At 43.2% G+C, this 8,898-nt stretch overlaps 1 pseudogene; it reads left to right on the forward strand.

The window, feature by feature from the left end:
- The first annotated feature begins 2,252 nt into the window (after positions 1-2,252).
- On the forward strand, positions 2,253-8,629 carry LOC139390193 (peroxisomal multifunctional enzyme type 2-like; annotated as a pseudogene).
- Positions 8,630-8,898: the final 269 nt, after the last annotated feature.

Raw genomic sequence — 8,898 nt, forward strand, 5'->3', positions numbered from 1 at the left:
TCCTGTGCTAGCCTCCCTACACTGGCTTCCTGTTGAGGCAAGGGCTGATTTCAAAGTTTTACTGCTAACCTACAAAGCATTGCATGGGCTTGCTCCTACCTATCCTTCTTATTTGGTCCTGCCGTACATACCTACACGTTCCGCCCCTACCCATGTGAGAGACGCAGACTCGGTCTCAACCTTAAAGTCTTTACTGAAGACTCATCTCTTCAGTGGGTCAAATGATTAAGTGTAGTCTGTCCTAGGTGAACGGAAAGGCTCTGGAGCAACGAACCGCCCTTGCTGCCTGGCCGGTTCCCCTCTCTCCACTGGGATTATCTGCCTCTAACCCTATTACAGGGGCTGAGTCACTGGCTTGCTGGTGCTCTTTCGTGCCGTCCTTAGGAGGGGTGCGTCATTTGAGTGGGTTGAGTCACTGACGTGATATTCCTGTCTGGGTTTGCGCCCCCCCTTGGGTTGTGCCGTGGTGGAGATATTTGTGGGCTATACTCGGCCTTGTCTCAGGATGGTAAGTTGGTGGTTGAAGATATCCCTCTAGTGGTGTGGGGGCTGTGCTTTGGCAAAGTGGGTGAGGTTATGTCCTGCCTGTTTGGCCCTGTCCGGGGGTATCATCGGATGGGGCCACAGTGTCTCCTGACCCCTCCTGTCTCAGCCTCCACTATTTATGCTGCAGTAGTTTGTGTCAGGGGGCTAGGGCCAGTCTGTTATATCTGGAGTACTTCTCCTGTCTTGTCCTGTGTGAATTTTAAGTATGCGCTCTCTAATTCTCTCTTTCTTTCTTTCTCTCTCTTGGAGGACCTGAGCCCTAGGACCATTCCTCAGGACTACCTGGCATGATGACTCCTTGCTGTCCCCAGTCCACCTGGCCGTGCTGCTGCTCCAGTTTCAACTGTCCTGCCTGCGGCTATGGAACCCTGACCTGTTCACCGGACATGCTACCTGTCCCAGACCGGCTGTTTTTAACTCTCTAGAGACAGCAGGAGCGGTAGAAATACTCTTAATGATCGGCTATGAAAAGCAAACTGACATTTACTCCTAAGGTGCTAACTTGTTGCACCCTTGACAACTACTGTGATTACTATTATTTCACCATGCTGGTCATTTATGAACATTTGAACATCTTGGCCATGTTCTGTTATAATCTCCACCCTGCACAGCCAGAAGAGGACTGGACATATTCTGGTTCCTCTAGGTTTCTTCCTAGGTTTTGGCCTTTCTAGGGAGTTTTTCCTTGCCACTGTGCTTCTACACCTGCATTGCTTGCTGTTTGGGGTTTTAGGCTGGGTTTCTGTACAGCACTTTGAGATATCAACTGATGTAAGAAGGGCTATATAAATACATTTGATTTGATTTGACAAACATTGGAAGTAGAATGGGCTTACTAAAGAGCTCAGTGACTTTCAATGTAGCACCGCCATAGGATGCCACCTTTCCAACACGTCAGTTTGTCAGATGTCTGCCCTGCTAGAGCTGCCCCGGTCAACTGTATATGCTGTTAGAAAAAGGCGACATTGTTGTACTGCTTTTAGAATATCAGGGTTTATTCTCAGATGTGCCAACTCAGACAAATATACTAAAGCATGACATTGACGTTTCAGACTCTGCCCTAATCAAACAACATGCCTATCGAGTGAATCCTAAAAAGAGAGCGAAGCTCTGCAGTGAGGCGGAGTTCATGCCTGAACACGGCATTGCACAACATGGCATCAGTACTTGGAGTTCTCCCTGTATTTTAGTACCTAAGCCGAATGGGTCTCTACGGTTTTTTGTAGATTTTTAGGAAACTCAATACCGTTACTTATTGAATCAAGACATTAAAGCTTTTCATTTGTTATTCATTTCTAAAACGTTCTACAAACCAAATGTCACTTCTGACATGATGGGGTATTATGTGAAGATCAGTGACTCAATGTATATTTAATACATTTTAAATTCAGACTGTAACACAAAATGTGGAAAAAGTAAAGGGTTGTGAATGCTTTCTGAAGGTACTCTATTAAAGTCAGCGCCGGTTCCAGGCATAAGCAACATTAGCGGTCGCAATTTACTATTGAGTGTAAGAATATTACACCAGGCGCAAAATTTCTTCTCCACACACGGTTAATGACCTTGGAAGAGATATTAAAGGGGGAGGGAAGCGCTCCGCTGCTGATAAAGTCGATGAAGAGATAAAAGCCAACGGAGGCAAAGCAGTGGCTAACTATGGTGGGTAGTTTGGACCTAGTTATCTTCCTTCATTCTAAATTTTACACATGGTTCAAGGTAGTCTCGTGTGGCCATCCTTCTGAATCCTGTTTGGAGGCCTGGAATCTGAGGCTAAGTTCATGGCTATGTAGGCAGTTTACATGTTTAAGGACAGTATTACAGAGCCTTGATGCAGTTTCAAATTCCATCCTTCCAGTGTCCAATTACACCTCCTTATGTTTTTTTTCCACCCTCATTGAAACTACCAGGGCATTGTACTGTAGACCAGGGGTTCCCAAACTTTTTCACTCTGGGCCCCCCTTCCAGCATTGGGGAACATCCCACTCCTCCCCCTGTGAGTGCAAGCATGCGCCACATCTATTTCTATGAGCACAAGTACAGTTCATGGCACAAACCGTTCACTCCCTTTTTGTTGGGGGAGAGAATTTTGCAGGTTTAAAGCTTATTTCTTGCAATTCTACACATTTTGTCATGGTGCAAAGAAAATGTTGCAGTTTTAAATCAAATTGCAATTCTATACACTTTTCCCATGTCTAATGTGTATTCATGTGATTTTTGAGTGACAAAGAAATTACAACAATATCTATGGGCTAAAAAAACGAAGAAAAAAAAACTTTAGCTGACATGGGCTAGTTGATCTGGCCATTTCTGACAAGTTATAAATAATTCAATAAAATCAAATGTTATTAGTCACATGCGCCGAATACAACAGGTGTAGACCTCACAGTGAAATGCTTACTCACGAGCCCCTAACCAACAGTGTAGCTTCAAATAGAATAGAGAATTGAATGACAAATATAGTTACGGTCTAAGTAGTAATGAGATTGACCAGGTCCTGTATCCATAAAGTGTCTCAGAGTAGGAGTGCTGATCTATGTTTAGGTCCCCCCTGTCCATATCACCTTATTCATTAGGATCTGAAAGGCAAAACTGATCCTAGATCAAAATAACCACCACATAGTGATCATTACTTTTATTTCTTATTCTTATCTGTATTTTTTAAAACTGCATTGTTGGTTAGGGGCTCGTAAGTACGCATTTCACTGTAAGGTCTACACCTGTTGTGTTCGGCGCATGTGACTAATACAATTTGATTTAATGCAACATTCGTTCCCTGTATTTCAGATCTCCTCCATAGAGTTCACCTGAGAGGCTCCTTCATGGTCACTAGAGCTGTCTGGAACCACATGAAGAACCAGAAGTTTGGGAGGTAATGTACTGTACAGTAAAGGTCAAGGGTCAGACACAGCACCATGTTGCCTATTTAAAATGAAATAGAGCAGAATCCTCTGCTGAAATCCAAATTACCCCCTAGGCACTCCTGTAGGGATAGGCATAAGCAACATAGCAAATGCTTAATCTTGCCTTCTGAATGCTTGGTTTGAATTCTCACCATATTGCTGCCACCTATTCAATCGAGTGCCTATGGGTTGATTAGCCAGTTAGTACATACTAGCAACACGCATTACAACCAAACCAGACAGGCAAATTCAGGGCAGCTAAGACAACCCAAGCCAAGGACAAATTGCCTTAAATCTAAAGTTTTATATAAACCATAGCTGAATGGATCTCTTTACCAATCCATATTTCCCAGGGAAAAAGTAAATCCACCTTCAAGAAAAAAACAAAAGAACATCTAATGCGATAGACCCTATGACTGGACAGGAAATAGAAAGCATCAACTGAATGTTAAATGTGTTTCCTGTCAGGTATTTTAATGGTCTGTATTGTCTACTTGTTGAATGTTTGAAGTCTTGATTTATGGTTGTTTGCAATGTTTTGTTAATTGGTGCTTAACCCCAGGAAGATTAGCTAGCGTTACGTCATTAGCTAATTGGGATCCTAATAAAAATTACAAAAATTAAAAAATGTGCTTTTCATAAAGCAAATAGGCAATGACAGGTGTAGGGTATAGAGCAGGGCTAGGCAATCCTGGTCCTGGAGTGCTGCAGACACGTCATGTTTTTGATTTAACCCGACCTGGAAGACCAGGTGTGTTGAATTTAGGCAATCACTGAAGTGATCAATTAGCTCAGTTGGTCAGGGCTGTGTTCAGTACATTAAAAACGTAATAGAATGTTCAATTGATCGGAAACGGTGCTGTACTGAAGGACCAGTTGAATAACCGGGTTGGGTTGTGGGGTCAAAATGTACTGCTGCCCTTTAAATACGTCACACATTGCTTCAAGCCACAACTCGGCACACCCAGCGAACGGCGTAAACGTATCGCCGTTTTTTTTCCAAAAACGTACAAGAATGTTTTGGGAAAACGTGTCGTTCAGTACAAACCGTACCGTAGAGTAGCAATTGTTAAAGCAAACTGAATGCACCCCTGATGTGGTGCTTAGTTGGAACAAAATCCTGCAGTACCTGCGGCACTCCAGGAATAAGGTTGCCTATAGAGCATATAGCTTTGAACATCTGTTGCAGGTTTTGGCACAGGTGGGCCCTTCCTTTAAGTGTGTTTTGTTTGTGATCGTTGTTGACTTTTGGCAGGCAGTGAAGTGGTCTGATTTCTTTGCAGTTGCTGTGTCATATTGTGTTTTCTTGTTATTGCTGCGTGACTGCACCAGCCGTGGCACATTGATTCAACACTGTCGCACTGAATTAAACTGACATTTTATGGTGCCCTGTCTGTGCCCAGGATCGTTATGACATTATTGGCTGCTGGCATCTATGGCAATTTTGGCCAGGCGAACTACAGCGCGGCGAAGCTGGGACTGGCCAATACCCTGGCCATCGAGGGTCAAAAGCACAATATCCACTACAACACCATCACCCCGACCGCGGGCTCGTGCCTCACAGAGACTGTTATGCCCCCAGGTCAGAGGAGTCCCTGAGAAACGGCTCTAAACACAGGCTGAGCAGCACACATTACTGTCATCTTATTAAGGCTCAATGATTTGAGTTGATCTGTTGCATAATTATGCAATATTACATGTGTTACAATTAATATCGACATGTAAATGTGATACTTGAAGTCACCTGCTATTGTCAAACAAATGCACGCACAAAATGAGTAAATAGAGATGAATCAATCATACACTGAAAAAATGACCTTGTTGATTTGTGGATTGAGCATTTACTGAGGCGTCGTAGATTGTTTTGATGCCTCTGCTTGGCAGACTGGCATCTGTGATTTTCTTCTTGGTATCTGCCACATGATGTCCTGTTATACCCAGTATGAAAGTCGAGTGTGATATTGTCCCATATGTCAGTAACCTTGATTTCCCTAGAGTTTAAGAGACAGATTCAATAACATGTTTGATATCAAAACAAAGGGCTAGCTTAACATCATGATTTGTATACTCTGTCATGTCATAACATTAGCAACTAACTACTATACTTTTTCTGTCATAGATCTCTTGGAGTCCTTGAAAGCCGAATACATTTCCCCCTTGTTCTATGGCTGTCTCATGAGCAGTGTCAAGAAAATTGAGGTTTGTAAGAGAAATGTATCACATGTTTACTATGCCTTTCGTCTTACTCTGAATGTTTACTGATTATTATTTTGATGTTCTCTCCCTGTTCAGGTTGGGGCTGGCTGGATTGGAAAATGTATGTAGAATTTATTATTCTCCTTTGGGAGTATTTGCATTGTTCTACAATATTCAATTTCCACAAATGTGCGTGTGTGTGTAGTGCGATAAGAGCGTTCCCAGGGCCACATCGTTAGGCACAAGAACCAAAGCATGTCTCCTGAGGCAGTGCGACACCAGTGGGACAACATCTGTGACTTCACCAATGCCACCAAACCTGCCAACATCAGTGGTAACAAACTCACACAGCCCATAACACCTACGCCATATTTTGCCTCTGCCAGATATGTTACTGATAATTGCCATTCAATTCAAACCGACATACGTTTTTTCAAACAATAGTGCAAAATGTAGAAAATTAATAGCTAGATTTAGATCAAACATCAGAATAATATTCCGCCTGCAGTGAATGCCAGAACTCTTTTGATGTTGTAACCATTGAGGCACTGTACTGAAACTGATTTCATGGGAGAAGGTCCAAGTTCTAAACAGTATGCTGCAGTGTAAACAAAGATAGAGGAGCATCAGTGCACAAACCGATGAGAGAAAAGAGACAACAAGCTAGCTTTCCAGTGAACAAACACATTGGCTTGTGCTGCTATGACACGGAATGTAAATTACACCACCACCAGTCCCCCCATCTTTGAACAAAGGGAAAAGTACAGTTTAGTATCTAGCGGTGCAGTGCGCCTTAGGGGTCAGGCAGAGACAAGAACATGGCAAGTGTTCATCATTATTCCCTCTTCTCTCTCCCTCGGCTTGCCCTTGGATGTGCAGCAGCAGCATGGGGGTAGAAGTCTCCCAAAGAGTGCCTCATTACCATGACTTTGTAGTGCTCTTTATTTGTGCCTTTTATAAGAGTACTTTGTTCAATAACAGCTTTATTGAGTGATTGTAATTAGTCTCCTCTCTTCCCTGTTGCCGGTTAAGAGTCACTGGCCACGTTGGTGGAGGTGCGGTCAGGAACCGTCCCCAACCCCATCAGCGCTATTGTCACCACTGCTGCATCCGGGATCAGTCCTGTGAGTGGAGAGGTCAACCGTACTGGGCTGGAATGAAGTGACATTGTGCCTGTTGGTGACAGATGGCCCCATAATGATGCTCTGTGGTCTCCTACCGTGGACCAATGTCTTCAAAGACACATGTTTGTCTGTTTGGAGTGTCTTTCTGAAGCCAAGTGGCCAAGTCAAACTCTCTCTGGCTGATGTCAGTCAGTGTGTCTCCAGCTGGCCTACAGGGTCTGGTTCTGTCGAAAGGCAATGATGTGTAACATCACTTCATATTGTGCTGATTTTAGCTGTGCTTCCCCTTCAGATGGAGGCAGTGGGACAGAAGCTTCCAGAGTCATCCTTCAGCTACTCCCAAGCTCAGTGCATCCTGTACGACCCGACCACCTCAAGTTCCTGTGTGAGGGCCACGAGGGCTTCAGCTGTCTGCCTACCTTCGGTGTCATCCCCTCCCAGGCGGCCATGATGTAGGGCTGGGCTCTGTGCCTGGACTCAACTTTGACCTCACCAAAATCTCAAGGAAACACTCATCCGACACAGTATTGGCAACCATCTATTGGTTTAACACACTGAATAACACTAATGGTGTTGCTGTTTGCACACAGTTCATTCAGTGAGTAAATCATGCATTTTGATAGCTTAAAATGTTCTATTGCTTGAAAAGGAATGGGAAATACTAACTGAAACCACTATGTAATTATCTATGAACTCACCTTTGTTCGTTCTGATATTGTCACTCTCTCGCAGTTGTTGCATGGAGAGCAGTAGCTGGAGCTTTTCCATTACCCACATTGGGTCTGTCCCAATACAGATTCTAAGTATCTCTAAGCACAACATAATTTTCTGCTGACAAAAGCCTGTGATTTGAAATAGTTTTGTCTGCATTTGCAGGAAATCTGACCTTTCAGGCTACAGACGCAAGATGTGTTAGTCAAAGGATCTGGAGCAGTCATTCTCCTGGATGGTTAGTTGTGTTACTCTTCCTTTTCCCTGACAATTAGAGTGAAAAATTGTGTTGAGCTTCTGTTGAGGTATATATTGAGAATAACTATTTTTGGTTGATGTTCCACAGGGTTGCATGAGATGAGCAGAGAAATGACTCGGTGGGATTAATTAAACAAATAGCGGAGGAATTTAAGAATTGAAGGTAATCAAATATATGCAATCTAGAGATTGTTTCAGAAAAAGCTGAAATAACATTTTCTCTACTTGTCGTGTGGAAGGTCTTTATAATTTCTCATTATTGGTGACTCTGAACAACATAGCTGTCTTTCTCCACAGTCCACACGTACAGTGGGAAAGGGTTGGTGTTCTACAACCAGTACACACTGTTTATCGTGGGGGCTGGTGAATTTGGAGGAAAGAGAACATCTGATAAAGCAATGGTAACTCTTCCAATGGTAACTCTTCCAGACATTTCAGAAGTACCATTATTTTTCTAGAACAAAATGGTTGATACCTACCATCTTCTTTAACTTCTCTTTGGTAGGGGGTAGTATTTTCACGTCCGGATGAAAAGCGTGCCCAAAGTAAACTGCCTGTTACTCAGGCCCAGAAGCTAGGATATGCATATAATTAGTAGATTTGGATAGAAAACACTCTAAAGTTTCTGTCTGTGAGTATAACAGAGCTGATATGGCAGGCGAAACCCAGAGGACAAACCATCCAAAAAAAAAAAAAAAAAATTCACCTACCAGTGTTTTTCAATGGCTGTCACTTTTATTATAAGGCGAGAACTTTGTTTTTCACGCTCAACAGTTTCCTGTGTGCATCAAGAATGGTCCAACACCCAAAGAACAGCCAGCCAAATTGACAACTGTGGGAGGCATTGGAGTCAACATGGGCCATCATCCCTGTGGAATGAGGATGACAAATTGAGGCTGTTCTGAGGGGGGTGCAACTCAATATTAGGAAGGTGTTCCTAATGTTTGGTATACTCAGTGTATATCACAATAGACATTGGCCTAGAATCAATCTATGCAGGGACTTGCTTCCATTCAGCCACAAGAGCATTAGTGAGGTCGGACACTGATGTTGGGTGATTAGGCCTGGCTTTGGAGGCTATTATAGCAGCAAAAGGGGGACCAACTCCATATGAATGCCCATTATTTTGGAATGATATGTTCAATGAGCAGGTGTCCACAAAC

This window comes from Oncorhynchus clarkii, chromosome 30, assembly GCF_045791955.1.
Source record: "Oncorhynchus clarkii lewisi isolate Uvic-CL-2024 chromosome 30, UVic_Ocla_1.0, whole genome shotgun sequence".
Lineage (NCBI taxonomy): Eukaryota > Metazoa > Chordata > Actinopteri > Salmoniformes > Salmonidae > Oncorhynchus > Oncorhynchus clarkii.